Source organism: Bos mutus, chromosome 29, assembly GCF_027580195.1.
Source record: "Bos mutus isolate GX-2022 chromosome 29, NWIPB_WYAK_1.1, whole genome shotgun sequence".
Classification (NCBI taxonomy): Eukaryota; Metazoa; Chordata; class Mammalia; order Artiodactyla; family Bovidae; genus Bos; species Bos mutus.
The window spans coordinates 6,948,326-6,968,457 of record NC_091645.1 but is presented as its reverse complement, the minus strand read 5'-3'; the positions used below and the strand labels follow the sequence as shown (position 1 = coordinate 6,968,457).

General features: G+C 39.4%; 1 long non-coding RNA gene across 1 annotated transcript in view; it reads left to right on the top strand.

Annotated features, from left to right (window-relative positions):
- The window catches only part of LOC138986264 (uncharacterized), a 36,826-nt gene that overhangs the window by 3,211 nt on the left and 13,483 nt on the right, over positions 1-20,132 (top strand). Inside the window, exon 2 of the long non-coding RNA XR_011463124.1 lies at positions 17,635-17,726. This is a non-coding gene — a long non-coding RNA (uncharacterized lncRNA). The remainder of the gene's footprint in view (positions 1-17,634; positions 17,727-20,132) is intronic.

Here is a 20,132-nt window from a genome sequence, read left to right as displayed (position 1 = left end):
TTGATTATAAAATAAAAATTATAGTCTTGTCTACATTAAAATAAACAAGTATAGTTCATAAATAAACACCTTAAAACATGAAAAGACAAGTTATAAATGGGGATACTTGCATTGTACACCACTGACAAAGGATTAGTATCAATATTAACGTTTTATAAAGGATATATAAACTTTAAATATATATATTTCAGTAATAAAATGCACTATGAATCCCAGAAACATGAACAGACATTTTCACAGATGAGGCAACACATAAAGCAAACACAAGAAGATACGTTTAACATAACATGTCATTATTCAGGTAAATGCCAAACAAAAGTACTTGAAATACATTTTATGCCTGATTGAAAAACTAAAAAACTCTAATATTGCCAAGTGTTAGAAAAGCTGTAGAGTGAGAGAAGACATTGCTGGCAAGCACAAAGATTAGTGCTGCCACATTGTAAAAGTATTTGACATTATCTCCTAATCCTGAATATTTATATGACCAACTGTATTCCTGGATACACATGCAAGAGGAAACTTTGTACATGTCATTACTACCCTCAGACATGGGTAAGAGGAAACCCTTGCCCTGGACCCTAAATATAACCTCCCTGCTTTAGAGTAACTTCCTCAGCTTTTTGCAAGGCCCCTGCAATGCTAGGATGAGCCTTGGTGCACGGTGCCACTCTGGTGGGCACCCTGATCCCAGACCAGACCCTGTGGCCCTCAGTCATTGTTTCTCTCCTTTGGGATACTCTCTGGCTCTCTACTCTGTGGTGGGGTTGACCAAACGCTCTGCAGAACTCTGAACTCATGCCTGTGGCATTCTCCTAGAGCTCAGTGGCAGGGTCATGGTTCCTGAAGGGCAACCTGATAAGGATTGCTCCTACAGGCCATAAAGGTATTCTGTGCAAACCCATGGACTATAGCCCCCCAGGCTTTTCTATCCATGGGGTTTTCCAGGCGAGATGCTGGAGTCGGTTGCCATGCCCTCCTCCAGGGGATCTTCCTGACCCAGGGATTGAACCAGGTCTCTTATGTCTCCTGCATTGGAAGGTGGGTTCTTTACCACTAAAGCCATCTGGAAAGCCCTCACATGAGATTGGGCAGCTAGAAAGGTTGTGGCATGCTTATTTGGGGTGATTAAAATTGTTTATAGTCCAAGGTCCCACAAAAATATTTTTCCAAAGCCCTGCAGATGCTAAGGGCATCTCTGATCTCACCGTTTAAAGTTAACGAACTGAAATAAATGTTTAATTCTAGAAGTAATTACAGAACTTAAAAAGTATTTGTAATATTTACAACAGTACTTACAAAGGAAGCAGGAGAACAATGGATTAGCAGGAAATGGGATAGGGAGAAGATAGTCCAAAAATGAGATATATCCAATAGGTCCATTGTTAAGGTCCTAGATTTTGCTCCCAGTTATGGATTTGCAGGTATTTATTAAATTGTCAAACCAACCAAATAAATGAAATCAGGTAATTCAGAAACCAATGGTGACAGGATACAACAAAATAAAGAATATTATTACTACATTTATGAATGCTGCTAAGTCACTTCAGTAGTGTCTGACTCTGTGTGACCCCATAGACGGCAGCCCACCAGGCTACCCTGTCCCTGGGATTCTCCAGGCAAGAACATGGAGTGGGTTGCCATTTCCTTCTCCAATGCATGAAAGTGAAAAGTGAAAGTGAAGTCACTCAGTTGTATCTGACTCTTAGCGACCCCATGGACTGCAGCCTACCAGGCTCCTCCATCCATGGGATTTTCCAGGCAAGAGTACTGGAGTGGGGTGCCATTGCCTTCTCCAACATTTGTGAATACCTGAGGCCAAAAAAAAAAAAAAAAGTGAAATAGATCAGTGAAGCAGAATAAAGCTAGGCAACAGACTAAGGTGTAATGAAGATAAAATGACACTTCAAATCACTGGAAAGGAATGAGCTATTTAATAAATAGCATTAATATTTAGCACAATTGACAATTATATATTACCTTACAATATGCAACAAATTCCAAATATTTTTAAAAGCAAATAGTAAAATAAAATTTTAAAATTAAGTATAAAATACAAATTCAAGGAAGTTAATACTTTTCAGTAAGTCCATCTAAATTAGACAAATAAATCAACTACAGAGATGACCAACCTAGATAGCATATTAAAAAGCAGAGACATTACTTTGCCAACAAAGGTCCGTCTAGTCAAGGCTATGGTTTTTCCAGTAGTCATGTATGGATGTGAGAGTTGGACTGTAAAGAAAGCTGAGCGCCGAAGAATTGATGCTTTTGAACTGTGGTGTTGGAGAAGACTCTTGAGAGTCCCTTGGACTGCAAGGAGATCCAACTAGTCCATCCTAAAGGAGATCAGTCCTGGGTGTTCTTTGGAAGAAACGATGCTAAAGCTGAAACTCCAGTACTTTGGCCACCTCATGAGAAGAGTTGACTCATTGGAAAAGACTCTGATGCTGGGAGGGATTGGGGGCAGGAGGAGAAGGGGATGACAGAGGATGAGATGGCTGGATGGCATCACTGACTCAAAGGACATGAGTTTGGGTAAACTCTGGGCATTGGTGATGGACAGGGAGGCCTGGTGTGCTGCGATTCATGGGGTCGCAAAGAGTCAGATACGACTGAGTGACTGAACTGAACTGAACAGAGAAAATAACTAACAGATGTCATGACACTGGTAAAATTTTAAATCATCCATTTGAGAATTCCATAAATATTATTTCAAGACAAGGGGTTTGGAAGAAAATACACGTACCTTATGTAATAAAGGATTAATTTAAAGGCTATGTGAAGACTGCCTAAAAGTCATATGAATTACCTAATAGAAAAATGGGAAAAAAATGTATGCAGAATTAAATCACAGAAGAAAAATTATAAATGGTCAAAACATGTATAAAAAAATGACCAATAAGTTATCAGATAATACAATTAAAAATTTTTTTAATATTTTGTCGGAAGATAAAATTATGATATTCTTTACAGCTGGGGTTTTGTATTTTGGTTGGTAGAATCTATGGAAGGGCAATTTGTTATCATCTATCATAATTTCAACTGTATATACTCTTATTAGCCTGACAGTTGTACTTCTAGGTGTCAGCACCACCAAGATATCTTTTGGTTGTCATAACAGAAAAGCTAATTTATAATGGCTTAGTCAGAAAAAGGAAATGTATTGGCTCACATGACTGTAAAGTCCCAGGGCTTATTTGCTGGCAGCAGGAAACATCTTGTTTGAGGAACTGGCATTCGGTCAGCGGGACTTACTTCTCTGCTTCTTGGCTCTGCTTCCTTTATTTTGGCTCCATTCCCAGACAGGTTCACTCATGGTAGTGGCAGAAAGGTTGCAGCAGTTTCAACACTGTATTGTATCAGACTTACATTTAGTAGAAAATGACGTTTCTCTTCTTTCCAAATTAAGTGGAAATCAGGATGCTTACTGACTTGCATGGGTCAAGTGCTCATCACCAAAGCAAACAGCATGTCTTCGGTGTGGGATATTCTGACTGGCACAGGTCTGGGTCACACTTGGTTAATTGGGATAAGCTCCTCTCTGAGTCACATGGAAGAGTGGTAGGGAGATTCCAAAAGAAGTCATTTAGTCATTGGGATTTCACTATTAGAAAAAAACAGATAATGGACACTGGATGCCTATAAGTTTCACTATACTATATTAAAGATACATATTGTAAAGGTATATTGTAAAGATACAAAGACAGAACTGCAGTAGTGACAGCATAGACAAATAATCATCAATAAAGCAGTAATGCAAGACAGGAATTAAATGACTTCAGTTCAGATGAAAGAAAGTGAAAGTGAAGTCACTCAGTTATGTCCGACTCTTTGTGACATGGACTGTAGCCTACCAGGCTCCTCTGTCCATGCGATTTTCCAGGCAAGAGTACTGGAGTGGGGTGCCATTGCCTTCTCCAGGGGATTTTCCTGACCCAGGGATTGAACCCAGGTCTTCCGCCTTGCAGGCAGAAGCTTTACTGTCTGAGCCACCAGGGAAGTTCCTAAATAAGTTTAATTGTACTGACTTAGAAATATCACTGAGATATATCATTAAGTAAAGAGGGCATATTACAGGACAACATGAACAGTGCGACCTTTTTATGTAAAAATTAAATTATAATTTGTAAAGCTAAATGTACATGCAATGTACATGAAGGTTATAAAAGAATAGATATCAAACTGTTAACACTGATTACTTTTAGGGAAGGAGTGAAGAATTTGAGGGGTGAGATAAAGTGAGACATTTCCTTTTCACTGTACATACTTTGCATTATATATAATTTTAAAAGGAAATGTATTTTTCATAAAATATTAAAATGGATTCAGCCTTTTAAAATAAGAGTATGGAGTTATCTGCCAATTGACAGATTTACTTGATTGTTAGACTAAGCTGATTAAAATTAATGCTAGGGAAATAAAAACAATGAAACAAAAACTCCAACTTATTTGATAGAAAATAAATAACATCTGAACCTTGTATCTTCTGAGAAAGTCAAACATAAAAGATAGTAATTGGGTTTTTATTTGTTTGTTTTTATCTTAAAAAGTCAGAGCTATTTATACAACCAGCTGAAGCTTTTTGAAGAAAGGAGCTGTTGTTTAGTCACTCAGTCGTGTCTGACTCTTTTTGACTCCATGGACTATAGCCCGCCAGGCTCCTCCATCCATGGGATTCTCTAGGCAAGAATACTGGGGTGCGTTGCCACTTCCTTCTCCAGGAGATCATCTTAACCCAGGGATTGAACCCAGGTCTCTTGCACTGCAGGCAGGTTCTTTACCACTGAGCCACCAGGGATACCCAAAGGAGCTGTATGTATTAATTAAGAATCCCACTTTGAATATTATATATATATAGCTATGAAGTCCTTATCTTTATCAACGAATAAACTTACCCACGAGGTGAATACTTGAACATAAGGCTCACTTTAATACAGTGATTCATCTGTTGTGCTTTCCTTCTGCATGGATCATCACTGAGTTTCCCTAATGCTACTGCATGTGTATCTTCAGTGTCTTGAGTATCACCAGATACACAGAAAATATTTGACGATGTTCACTGTTAGGGGGTGGATGGAGAAGAGTGAGGAAAAGAATGAACAGTGGAGGCATGGTGATCGTGGTCTCCCAAAGTTACAGAGGCCTGGGTTCTAATACCAGTTCTGCAAGAGAAGAAGCTGCCTAGTATATGTTACATGCCCAATATGTCATGTGCCCCAAACAGTCTGGTTTCCTTTCTTCCTTCTGCATTCTTTTTGTAAGACCACCACTGAGCAACGTGCCTCACTCTTCACCAGCAAGCATGACGTGGGAGTGAGCTGAAGGGGCAAGATTATAGCTACGGGTGGTGTATGTACAACCTAAATCCCCATGGCGGGAAGTGCACTAACTTTCAGGCACACAACTGGGTCAGAATCTGCAGAAATACATGAAAGTGAACTGTGAAACATAAGACACAACTGGAATTTGTTTCATGGTAGTGTAAACACCACGGTGCTCTAAATAAAAATTCAGAGAGTGACAGATTGAGGCCCCCCTCAAAGGTCATAACCCACTGCTTGATAAAATCACACTCTGGTGGCTGTATTTTTAATACTTTGAAAGAGGATTGTGGTTGGTACAAAGACTTATGTCTCCTGCATTATTTAGTAATCAATGCAATTACTCACTGAAAATCTGTGATTTTAAAATTGTTTATTTCTTCTCCTACTCGTATCTCTGGTCATTTAGCTCATGCATTCTTCCGAAGTCTGATTCACAGACTTTTATTTTAGGTCAATGAGAAAAGTGGTGAAAAGAACTCATTTTGCAGCCAGAAGCCCTTGGCTTGAATTCTAGTTCCATGACTGTCTCTTACTATGACCTTGGGCAATTTTCTCTCCCTCAGCCCCATTCTTGGGTTTTACAATGGGAATAATAAATATTTAACAAGTTTGCCCTAAGAATCAATTAAGTGACACATGTGAACATAATTAGAACTGTGCCTAGCGTGTAGCTTGCTCTTAAAAACAGTGAAATATACGTTAGAAAAATTAAAATAACATTAATCAACATGTTATTTTCAACTTTTTGCACTGGCTGGAAAACGCTTACTGAATATACATTTGTATTTTACATACGAGTTTGTAAAGCCTTTTTGGCAGGGATTATGTCTGTTTTTGTTGCTATTTGACTCTCTTCCTGGAGTACCCTGAAGTAGCTAATCAGTATTAATTAATTATTCAGAATGCTTCAACAACTGTTTGTTATTTCATTCTCTCTCTAGTGTCTCAGTACAACACTAAAATCCTCCTCTGCATGGAACAGTAAAGTTCTTTTTAATTAGGTTCCACCTTCCTTATTGACAGGACTTCCCTAGTGGCTCAGATGGTAAAGTGTCTGCTTACAATGTGAGAGATCTGGGTTCGATCCCTGGGTCGGGAAGATCCCCTGGAGAAGGAAATGGCAACCCACTCCAGTATTCTTGCCTGGAAAATTCCATGGATGGAGGAGCCTGGTGGGCTATGGCCCACAGGGTCCCAAAGAGTCGGACACGACTGAGCGACTTCACTTTCACTTTTCCTTACTGACACTGTTTCCCACTATTTCCTACCTCTGAATTTATGAAGTGTTCATGGGAACACCAATGCAATAGGATATCATAAAATGTTCCTTAAAAGAAAGAGGATTCAAGGTCAAATTCATTAGTGAAATTTTAAGTAGGTTTTTCTATTGCTAAATTTGGCAAAGCCTTGAATGTAATGAAATACAACGAGCCTCTCCAAAAAAGTAACATCATGTCCAGTATTTCCCAAACTATCTTGACAATGGAGTCTCTTGCTCACAGAGTCCCTCAAAGATAGTTACATGGGAATTTTGGAAACCACACTCTGCCTAGAAAGGAGTGCCAGGACTTCCTTCCTACTTGTTTTGGCGGTCCCTTCATTGTTTCCCTTCAGGGCCTGGTGGTAACCTCACATTGCTATTCTACTAGATTGATATAATTCTCCCCCAACTCAAGTCTATTCAAATACTCCTCTTGTGGACAATTTGTTTTAAAACCTATAATAAGAGACCCTGCCCAATAAGTTTAATTGTTGATTTTCCAGATTATGTAAAACACATAGGGTTTACTACTACATTTGAGGCATCTTACTACATTATAGCATTTATGTTACTTGAGGACTTATTCTGGGCCTCAAAATACTATGAAGTTAAAGAGTCATCAGAAAAATAAGCATAATTTTTTAATACCTACCTCTTTAGCTTGAGAAAATTCATTGGTTGCTTTAAGCTTTTAGCACAATGCTTGGCCTACAGAATTCACTCAACACATGTAAATTATTACTATTATTACCAGTAGGAGTAGCAGCAGCATTTTACTTCATTATATTTACATCATTTCATTTAACCTTGAAACAACCCTCTCAGTAAGTTTCACAGTAGTCTTACATTCCTGGAACACCACAGTTTTCAGGCATTATATGAATTATTTAACAATTATTGTCTTATTTAATTTTGACAGCACATTTAGAAGGTAAGACTTTTTAACCTTTGCTTTAATCATATAAAGAAATTCAGTCTTAAAGGAGCTAAGTGATTTGTCCAAAGCCATACTGCTAGTGAATGTCAGGCTAGGATCTAATGTCAATTATTTGGAATTCTTTTTTTAATTAATTAATTTATTTTAACTGGAGACTAATTACTTTACAATTATTTGGAATTCTAAGTTCTGTCCTCCACACCAACTGTGAAGAGAATAACAGAACAGTTACAAACATTGAAATAAATAAAAAAGATAAAGTATAAAAAAACTACTAGTTGAAGAAAAGTTAGATGAGGGAAAAGAGAGAATAGGTTAACCTCACAGATGCACAGTTCTTAGTGTGGTTGATCACCACCAACATAAACTCCCAGAGGTGAATGAGCAACAGATCCTCCAACCAATTTATGTATTTGAAGAGTCAGTTTTTCTACCTCAAAATCTAATTGAGTAAATATGACTATTCTCCTGTCATCTACATTTTGCAAAGTGTTTGACAAAATGATGGTCACTTATTTTGACCATGTGTAATAGAAAAGGTACAGATAGGCTCCTGTAAGAGGGTCACCAGAAAGGGAAACAGGGGCAGGGAAGAGTAGAAGAAGTAGAAGGGAAGAACAGGAAGAAATGGAGTGTGAAAGGCTGAATAATGGACCCCCCAAATGTCCATGTGCTTATACCCAGAACTTGTGAATATGTTACCTCACATAGTGAAGGGGATTTTCAGATGTGATTAAGGTAAAGATCTTGAGATGTGGCAATTATGCTGGATTATCCAGGTGGACCCGATGTAATTACAAGGGTCCTAGCAACAAGGAAGCAAGTGACTCAGAGTCAGAGAGAGAAGATGTAAGGAAAGAAACAAAGGCCAAAGAGGAGAGACGATGCTATGCAGCTGGCTTTAAAGATGGAGGAAGGGGCCACAAGTTAAGGAACGCAGGTAATCTCTAAAATCTAAAGACAATAAGGAAACGGATTCTCGAGCAGAGCATCCCAAAGGAACACAGATCTGCTGATATCTTGATTTTAGACCAGTGAAATTGATTTTGGACATCTGAATTCAAAACCATAATAAACGTGTTAGTCACTGAGTTTGCGGTAGTTTGTTAGAGCAGCAATATAAAACTAATACATAGAGGAAGTCAAGAAAAGAGGAAATGAAGGGAAGGGATGGAAGAAAAGACGAGAGAAGAAAGGAGAAACTCAAGGCTAAGCAATCATGAGAGTCAGCAGACTCAGGAAGTCCATCAGCATAAACATAACAAGGTGTGTGGTAGGGGGGCGATTTGTATGTACTAGGGTTTATCCCAGATAAGTATTTCATGTGGTTGAAAGAATTAAGGGGTAGAGGGTTGGGTGGCAAAGCTTAGATACCAAGGAGCACATTGGAGCAACAACAGATGGCTCCTCATCTTTCTTCTTAACCTTGGAAAGAAGGAAACAGAGGGAAATTTACATTTATCAAGTACCTACAATGGGTTGGCTGTTAGCTTTTGCAATAGAAAATATTATTCTCAATTTTAGAGAAGAGAAATCTGAGGCACAGAAGGCATGCATGAAAAGTGGAGCCAAGATTTAAACCAGGTTGGTTTCCTTCCAGGATGAGGAATTAAACTACCTGAAAAGGAGAAAATTAGGGAAAAGAACAAAAGGACATCCAAAGCAAGAAGGGAGTCGGGAGGAAGGGAAAGAGGCTGAGAGCTACTAAACCTTGCCAGAATACTGAGAAAATTGTTAAAGAAGGAGTAAGTGTCAATATTTCTGGGTCCCTGAGTGTACATCAACTTTAATTTTGATGGGCAAGTTTTTGGGCAATCCTTCTAACTGAGTCACTTCCAATACCACTGCTTTCTATAGATTTCATGACATGTTTATCTTTATAAACATGTTTATCAGGTAAAAAAGTAAGACAGCCCTACTTAAGCTCTATTTTTAGCTTTCTATCACAACTGAAATGAGATGGATTCTATTATTGATCTAAGCTGCTTTCTAAAGCATCTTAGCACTTCCCTTATGATATATACTCATTGAGAAAACTCCCTTCACCAAAACTCGTTATTTATTTTTCCTCTCTCTGTTCATTCTATTTCAATTAGCATGTATGAAACTCCTACCATGTGCCAGATTATGGGCAAGGTGTTGGAGTAAGACATGGTAGCCTACACTAATTGAATAAACAAGCAATTATGCAATCTTCTGGGAAAAAAGTCAAGAGGTAAATAGCTGAAATGCCCAGTATGGATCAAGGGCACAGGGATGAACATTCAACTGAAAATGAGGTGTCAGGGAAGTGGGCTGGATTGTGCTGAAGACAGTTAAGCTAGGAACCATGTCTTTCCATTTCCATGTGAAATGCCAGGCTGGATGGATGAAGCACAAGCTGGAATCAAGATTGCTAGGAGAAATGTCAATAACCTCAGATATGCAGATGACACCACCCTTATGGCAGAAAGTGAAGAAGAACTAAAGAGCCTCTTGATGAAAGTGAAAGAGAGTGATAAAGTTGGCTTAAAACTCAGCTTTCAAAAAACTAAGATCATGGTATCTGGTCCCATCACTTCATGGGAAATAGATGGGGAAACAGTGGCTGACTTTATTTTCTTGAGCTCCAAAATCACTGCAGATGGTGACTGTAGCCATGAAATTAAAAGACACTTGCTCCTTGGAAGAAAAGCTATGACTAACCTAGACAACATATTAAAAAGCAAAGACATTACTTTGCTGAAAAAGGTCCATCTAGTCAAAGGTATGGTTTTTCCAGTAGTCATGTATGGATGTGAGAGTTCTACTATAAAGAAAGTTGAGCACTGAAGAATTGATGCTTTTGAACTGTGGTGTTGGAGAAGACTCCTGAGAGTCCCTTGGACTGCAAGGAGATCCAACCAGTCAATCCCAAAGGAAATCAGTCCTGAATATTCACTGGAAGGACATATGTTGAAGCTGAAACTCCAATACTTCGGCCACCTGATGCAGAGAACTGGCCCATTGGAAAAGACCCCAATGCTGGGAAAGATCAAAAGCAGGGGAAGGGGACAGAGGATGAGATGGTTGGATGGCATCACTGACTGGATGGACATGAGTTGGAGGAAGCTCCAGGAGTTGCTGATGGGCAGGGAAGCCTGGCATGCTGCAGTCCACAGGGTCACAAAGAGTCAGACACAACTGAGTGATTGAACTGATGTCTTCCAAAATTCCTTTCCCTTTACAGTTCTAGCTTAGAGTTGGGTAGAAAAGAAACCTGTGGAAGATCAGGAGGGCAGAAGTGAATCAGTGGCCACTGTCCCCTGGCGGTATTTGAAGTCATTTATGATGATGGGTGGATGCAGACATAACTGGATAGTCAACCTATTCTTGTTCTCTGGTTTGCATCCAGCTCATTTCTGATTCTGGTTGTGAATATGAGTACCACCACGACCACCCCTCCACACACACACCATCATATGCTAGGCAGCAGGCCAGCAGACACAGCTGCTACACAGAGGCAACCATTTTCTATAGACCCTCCCACAAGCACCTACTTGATCCTAGCTTGCTACGTGGCCAAGCTTGGCTCCTAAGATTTCACTGCAAACTCTGACTTGCCACTAAACTGGAAGAATCTTGCTTCTGAAGGAACTCTGAAACCAGGTATGAGAAATACACAAAATGTTCAGAAGAGGCTTTGAGAGCTCTGGTTTGGGTAGGATGGGCAGAGGGCTCTGTGGTAGCCTACACCCTAGAGGTTCTCAGCAGTGCCTTACAAACTGGCTCACCCAGAACACAGACTCCTTAGGAGAAACTTCTGGGAGCAGATTCCTGATTGAGCAGAAAGGAATGAATGTTGGTGGTAAAGAAGATTTAAGTTCTATTGGAGAAGGGATGAGAAAATAAATATCTTGGAAACAACTGTGGAAATTACCACGTGGATGAGCCATATTTCTCCCCAAAATATCCATTTTAAGACATTTCAAACCTACAGAAAAAGTGAAAGATTAATATATTGAGCACCCAAATACCTACATTTAAGGTTGACAAACTGTTAGTACCATAACACATCTGTTACTCTCTCACACACCTATGTGCACATGCACACTGCTTGTGCTCAAACTGAAAATAAACACACATCACACTACCTGAGCCCAAAGTATTTCAACAGTAAGTCATGTCTTACTCCTTAGTATCCTTTAATCCAAAGTTCCTGGCTTTTTCATTCTAATGATGTAGACTTTTTTGAAGAATCCAGTATAACTGTCCTACAGAATGCCCTGCCTATATATTTGTATAATCATTTTCTTATTATTAAATTCATGAGTCCTTTATTTATCCAAAGATACCAGAAACCTTTAGCCAACACTAATGCACAAACCATGCTACCCTCTATCTTATCACAACTATGTGTAACAATTTGTTGTTGCTGTTGTTCAGTCACAACATCATGTTCGACTCTGCAACCCCATGGAGTGTAGCCCTTCAGGCTCCTCTGTTCTGCGCTACCCTCCAGAGTTTGCTCAGTGTATAACAAGAGTGATTGACATTTAAATATACACTTTTATATATTATCTTACTTGCTCTGTATAGCTAGAAATAGCCAGGATTATAGCCGTACATTAAAAGAAGAGGAAAGAGTAGCATAGTGCTCTCTGACGACCACCCAGAGTGACCATCACTAAGCAGTCTTAGCAACCACTACAGCGCAGGGCTTTCCCCAGTGTATTCTATGAAAACCACCGAAAATTCCAACTATAAATGGAGATGGAATCAAGAATCTGGTGTAAAGTGACATTTATTCTATCTGTACCCACTAAAATTACAATTAAAAACAACTGTCAATAAATAAACAACAGCAAATTGCTTAAATAATAGAAATTAACCAGTACCTGCTTTTCCGTGAGTGCCAACTTTGATGAAGAAAGACACACTAGATGCTTTAGGACCCGGTCTAGGCCAATCTTTTCTGTGTGTGTGTGCGTGTGTGTGTGTGTTTCCAGGGCCTGGCCTATGTACGACCTTGGTGCAGGAGGCCCTGGGGCAGCTGAGGTTGCCCACAAGTAGTGGGCACGAAACAGCTGGACGCAGACTTTCTGTGACCTTGTGTGTGGACTGAATCTCTCTCCCTGCTTCTTTTTCCTTTCTTTTCTTAAATGGAAGTACGGTTGGTAAAACATTACTAACATTGTAAAACGTTAGTTTCAGGTGTACCACATAGTGACTCAACACTCATAGATCATCCTTCCTTTAAAGCTACTATAAAATAGCAGTTGAAAATCTCAGTATCTCATCTACACTGAGCGATTGGTGCCTCCCAGCTCCCTTCCCTTGTATCGCCTCTCCCACATCCCTCTCCATTTTCTGGTAACCAGGAGTTACCAGACTCTGTCTATGAGTCTGTTTCTGTTACATTCATTCCCTTGTTGTATATTTCAGGTTCCACGTGTCAGTGGAAACATATAGTATATATCTTTTCTCTGTCTGACTTACTTCACTAAGCATAATACCCTCCAGGTTCATCCATGCTGTAGTAAATGTCAAGATTTCACTTTTTTATGACTAATGGTCCATTTTAATACGTATATACCACATCTTCCTTATCCATTCATCTGTTGATAGACATTTACATTGCTTCCATACTTTGGCTGTTGTAAATAAGGCTGCTCTGAACACTAGGCACAAAACCTTTTTTAACTAGTGTTTTCATTTTCTTTGGATATATAACCAGAAGTGGAATAGCTGGATTGTACAGTAATTCTATTTTTCATTTTTAGAGTCACCTCCAAACTGTTTTTCATAGTGTCTGCACTAATTCACCAATTTATATTCCCTCCAAAGGATTCCCTTTTCTCCACATCTTCCCCAACATTTATTATTTGTTGTGTTTCTGACAATAGCTATTTTTGACAGCGTGAGATGGTATTGCACTATGGTTTTCATTTCCTGATAATTAGTGGTGTCGAGCATCTTTTCATGTGCCTTTTGGTCATCAATATGTCTTTATTCTTTGAAAAAAAGAGTCTATCAGGTTTTCTGCCCATTTTTAAAATAAGGGTTGCTTTTTTATTGAGTTGTATGAACTCTTTATATATTTTAGATACTAACCCCTTATCAGATATATCATTTGCAATATCTTCTCCCCTTCAGTAGGCTATCTTTTAGTTTTATTGATTGTTTGTTTTGCTGTGCAAAGCTTTTAGGTTTAATTAGGTCCCATTTATTTTTGCTTTTGTTTCCCTTGCCTGAGGAGATAGATCCAAAAATGTTGCTAATGTTTGTCAAAGAATGTTCTGACTGTTTTCTTCTAGGAGTTTTATGACTTCCAGTCTTACATTTAGGACTTTCTTACTGCTTTGGTTTCTAAATCAATGGGAATAATATCTCTTAGGGTAATCTTTAAGAGTAAAGGAACACCACCATGGCCAATTAGCAGTTCATATTTCTAAAGACTAAAATTTGTCTCCATGAGACAACTTTATTTTCAGGCTTTGGAGCTTTAAAAACAGTAGATAGGAGACAGAAAAAATATGCCATAAAAATAAAGGGCTTCATGGTACTGAGGAAAAGTTGTCCATGCAACGCTTGGTCTAAAAATCGATCATAGCTTCATGAAAAATCACACCTAATTAATATAGTCACAGAGGGTATTCATAAGGCTCTTCTAGAAACTGTTTGTAGCCAGAAGACATTGGTGGAGCTTGCTGATATTTGAGGAAGAATTAGACCTTATAGATATCCCCAAATTGTACATACGTGGCAATAGCTATTGAGATGGTAATAACCAGAGAATTAAAAATGTAATTGATACAGTCTGACATTCAAAAAGGTACCCTCTATGTTTGAGGACTACAACCACTATGCAATTAGCTATTGCTTCCCCTGTGTCAGATACTGCTCTGAGTGCTTTAACTGTACTAGCTCACTGAATTATCAAGGAACATTAAGAGGTAGGTAACACTTCTATCAGAGGCAGGTATTCAGTTTTACAGATATAGAGACTGAGGCCCACAGCGCAGCTCCCTGAGCCAATAAATGGTGGAGATAAATTTCAAACCCAAGTTACATGTCTGTACCCTGGGCCTTACCCACGTCACTCTGCCATGTTTCACACTTTAAGGACAAAACACTCCAGAGTTTTGGGCAAAGCTGCTGAAACCCACTGCAGTGGGTATACCAAGACTGATATACAGAAATGACAAGTATGGCATGGAATATCTTGAACTGTGGGACATTATGGAACAAAGAATGTGACAACAGAAATTAAAGACTGATCCAAATTGAGGCGGGGGTGGTGGTGGGGAAGGGAATCAAAGAAAAGAAACGGTAAGTCTTTTCCTTATCTTTAATGTGTGAGCGTAGGCACACATTAGGCCATATACTCCCAGCAGAGGGCATCTCTGCTACTGAACAGCCCCTCCTGAGTTCGGAAGGTGGTGCTCTACCCACATCCCCTTTACCGGCTGGTGTATCACCCCAGGCGCTTCAAGCGCTTGCTTTCCAGGAGGAGTGCCCCTATTAGGCAAGAGAGCTCCCATCTCGGCCCCACGTCCTTTGGATCCACATGATGCAGCCAATGACAGACTTCCCTGGGAGCAGCAAAGGCTGCCCCCACCGCCCCGAGACAAGACTGCCAGACTGCTCCTGCGTCAGAGCTCCCTGCTGGGAACAGACTGAAGGGAGTCTGTGGCTGGGCCTCGTTCCTGGTTGACTTTTCCCACTGCCCTATCCTATCCTCGCTCTCCTACCAGCAGCCAGGGAAGTAAAACCATAAAGCAAACCATTCAAAATATCACTATTATTACAGCTTACATTTTTGTGGCAAAATGTCCTTTAATGTTCTCTGCTACCTGATCATCATTTGCTTTCATTAAGGTCAGTTACTATTTGCTAGATCATTTAGTATGCTCCACTTATTATTAGATAATACATGTTATGTAATTTAATCTTCCTTAATATTAGGTGGTAAATATTATACTAAACTTAAATATTAGACAACTGGGATTCTGAGAAATTAAATGACCACTCACAGTCACTATAGCTTCAGGGCCTGCACGGGAACCCTGAGAAGAGGCTTGCCCAATCCACTACACAGCTTCTGTGAACAGAGCTACATTAACAAAAGTATTGATTCTCCTTGGAAAATGCTGCAATTTTATTGTGATTGGATATATCACAGCATAACTGGTATAGTGCTGTCATTCTAAGGCATATATCAGGTATTTTTTATCGTTTTCATTGATTTCTGCTAAGTATTTGTAAAGGATTTGCTGAAAACATTGGGATATACTCAAAATGATCTTTAATAACATTGTCCTTGTTTGTTTGCATTCCTTTCTGCTTTCTTGAGTAAGAGACAGCCCATAACCTACATCCTCCCTATCAGTCCAGAAAAGCCCAACCAGTGGCTGTGTTCCTGTGTGATACACACGATACTTCCAGCACTGGTGGCAAAAGCATGCACCTACTACCAAATCAAAAGCAACTAGATTAAGCTAATTCTGGAGAAAAAAAACTAGTACCATAAAACACATGATGAAAGTCAGAAAATTCTATTACAACTTTAACAATAAAAATTATGTCTTTGCTGATCCTGAAATGAAATTAAATTGTTCATCTTAATAATACCTGTGGAACAGAAGTCCAGGAAAAAAAATCAGACCTTTCTAAAAATAACTTTAGATTAGTCATGATATTCTTTAGCCTTTTAAAGCAAATATTTATTTGGGACTGATTTTATTATCGATTTTATTATTGACAGGCTCTCATTAAATATTTTGCATGAGTGCTTCCCTCAGAGCTCAGTGGGTAAAGAATCCACCTGCAATGCAGGAGATCCTGGTTCAGTTCCTGGGTCGGGAAGATTCTCTGGAGAAGGGATAGGCTATCCACTCCAGTATTCCTGGTTTTCCCTTGTGGCTCAGCTGGTAAAGAATCTGAGTGCAATGCAGGAGACCTGGTTTCTATCCCTGGATTGGGAAGATCTACTGGAGAAGGGAAAGGCTACCCACTCCAGTATTCTGGCCTGGAGAATGCCATGGACTGTATAGTCCATGGGGTCACAAAGAGTCGGACATGGCGGAGCAATTTTCACTTTCTTGAGTGCCTCACAGAAAAGTAAAGATTTCTGCGGGGCTAGTTACTGTCTGTTCTCACAAAAGCCTCTGTAGTTCTGTGAAAAATCTGTGTATGCCCAGAATGACAGACATATGAACATCACCCGCTGTGAGTCACCATGAAAAAGGCTCAGAAATACTGCTATACAGGGGTGTATAAAACAGATTTGTGCCAAAGCTGAATTAGGTCTTCTGTTCATGATGCAGCTGCTTGTGCTCACTTCTACACATAATTCATTTTTTTTAAAAGAAACACCTTTTGTCAAATAAAATAAAAATCATTGCAGGGCCTACACACCTATTGTCACCAGGGCTCCATCACTCTTCTTTACTATAGCTACTGGCTCCTCTGGCTTTTTGAGTTGTTTCTTTATTCTTGTTTTCCTTTGGGTGATTTTGAGCTAAATTAGAACCCTGTTTGTATTTTCTAATAACATTCACATTAAAAAAGATTTCCATGTAAATTGCAGGAGAAAAATGATTATCAAGCATACAACCCAATTGCTCTTATACTCTGCCCAAGCTGGTTCTCAGACTCCAGTTCTGAAGCTGAGGTCTGGAAAGGAAAAGTAAGGAGAGGAGAGTGACAGCCTCAACCGTGTGGGGTTTCTCCCAGTCTGGTGTTTGTGTATGGAATAACAATCATTGTCTTGCTGTTTGTGCTTTTTGTTCAGACCAAATAAAAACTGGTTTTTCATTCACAATACAATCATTCAATCCTACATTTTATGCAATTTGTGTGTGTGTGTGTGTTTTTTACCACTCATAGCATTGTTGTGTTTTACTACAGTATTCAAAATGTTAAAATGATTTCATAACTATATTTTACATACAAACAATCCCATTTGTTCCAAACTTTAATCTGGATCCAAACACTGGCTTTAATATATAATATGTAAAAATTGAACCAACAACTTTGAGAAAATCATTTTATGTTTAGTTGATTTCACCTGAGGGCCCAAATATGATGCAAGTTTGTTGTTAGTCTGTTTGTCAAAGCATGTCATTATGTATTCTCACTGCCTCCAGGACAAGCTGTTGAAATGTCTAGATTCCAGAGAAGCAGACTGTGATCTATTCTCAACAAGCCCTCCCCACCTTCTGCCACCAGCTCGGCTTAGGTAAGATGTCGGGCATCGTGTGAAAAAAAAGATGACATCTACAAAACAAATCCCCAAATATGTGATATGTTCTAGGATTTCAAACCCAATCCCTAAGTTTGTGGTATAAACACACACACACATACATACACACACTTTAAATCTTTATTAGTGTCTCCCCATGAAAAACATAAATTATCTACAACAAATCTTGTATATTTTAAAATATACTTTCATAGAAATACACATACAGAAAAATGAGCAAATCATAAGTATCTAGCTCAATCCATCTTCCAGTATCTCCCCACTTCCTTGCTGAATGGGCTCCACTTGGCTAGCAGTATGGCCCTCCTAAAACAGTTACATCCTCACAGCAGATGTCCTTGGTGAGGCTCTCACTCCATTTCACTCTCTGGCTCACTGTAGGAGCCATCCCACACCCTCTACCTGCTACCACAGTCCTAAACTTCCAGATCCTCATTTCTCCCATCCCCTCTTGAGTACATGACTAATCTCTATTGTAATAGTTCTACACTGTGGTGTCTGCTCTGTTTCAGACTCTCGGCATGCATTATTTCTTAGGTGTTCAGCTGCTCAGTCATGTCTGACTCTGCCAGCTCCTCTATCCATGGGATTTTCCAGGCAACAATACTGGAGTGGGTTGCCATTTCCTACTCTAGGGGATCTTCCCAACCCAGGGATGAAACCCATGTTCCCTGTATTGGCAAGCAGATTCCTTACCACTAGCCCCACCTCAGAAGCTGCACTTGAGTGTTCAATTTTATTTTGTATATAAGAAAACTAAGCCTTAAGTCTGAGAAAATTTAAATAAATTCCCACAACCCCCTAGCTGGCTTGAAACAGGGCTGGGATCAGGATGCATTTGGCCTGACTTTTAACACCTGGGCTTTATTCTTTATAATTTTTTTTCTTAAATTGTTCTTACATCCCTGGGAAGATGCCCTGGAGAAGGACATGGTAACCCACTCCAGTACTCTTGCCTAGAAAATCCCACAGACGGAGTAGCCTGGCAGGCTACAGTCTATGGGATCGCAAATAGCTGGACACGACTGAGCAGGTTTCACTTGCATCCCTAGTGCTTAACAGGAGCTCAGAGAAGTACTTTGTTTGAATTAAATGATCTCAGCATCTTGCTTGTGAAGACCCCAGTTATTCAGCTCACAAAACAGCAGAGGGCAGTGCAAGAGCTTCACAACATTTCACAAAGTAGACAATAAAATGCTATAAAACTGCAAAATGAAGAGGAAGTGTTCCATGGTTTCTGGAAGAATTTATCCCAAGGCAATGCTGAGTATGTCAAAGAACGTTTTCATCAAGGATACTTTCTGTTTTCGAAAAACAATTCCCATTGCTGACAGTGAGACTGTGCTAAATTGCATTTTCCACTCCCCAGTTTCAGCTCCCCTTTATTTCATGTAATATCACATACAGGTAAGCAAATCACAGCAGTGAAATCCAGCTGTGAGCCACTTACATCTGCAAAAACAGTGGGTTCACCAGGTGAGCTGCTTGCTCAATCCACCTCTTTACTCCATCCTGTGGAGAGAAAAATGTGACTTTGGCTCAAGGATGAAATTGTTCCCCTACCTCATTACACCATTCTCATTACATCTGTTATTTCCATATTACTGCAATGGAAAATATCCAAGTCGAGTAGCCTATCCTAGCTGGCTTCTTTACTTTGCAGAACAATTATTGAATCTTTCTTTTGCTGCGGTGGGAAAATTTATATTGCCTAAGAATGTAAATTCTGGCAAAGAAGTTAGGCCGGGGTGGGAGGAGGCAGGACATATTAAAAAACTTGGCAGAACTCTATCTATTTTGGGTTTGTTTTTTGACTATGGAAAGATAATGGTGTTCATACTAAGAATATCATAAATATAAATTGTGTTGTTTACTAATGCCTACATCAATCAGTAAAACAATAAATTACTTAAGCTGACCATAAAATTTCTCATTTAATTGGAAAGGGACTGTGTGTACTCACAAATATTTTTTTATTTATGTGGAGATGTAACCACAATGCCACCATGCATAGCATGTCTCAACAAAAGACAAATATGAAAGGAAGCACCTACTTCACTACAATTCACTTCTTTCTCTAGGTCGGTTCAGTTCTGTTCAGTCACTCAGTCGTGTCCAACTCTGTGAGATCCCATGGACTGCAGCACACCAGGCTTCTCTGTCCTTCATCATCTCCCAGAGCTTGCTCAAACTCATGTCCATCGAGTCGGTGATGCCTTCCAACAATCTCATCTTCTGTCATCCCATTTCCTCCTGCCCTCAATCTTTCCCAGCATCAGGGTCTTTTCAAATGAGTCAGTTCTTCACATCAGATGGCCAAAGTATTGGAGTTTCAGCTTCAACATCAGTCCTTCCAATGAATATTCAGAACTGATTTCCTTT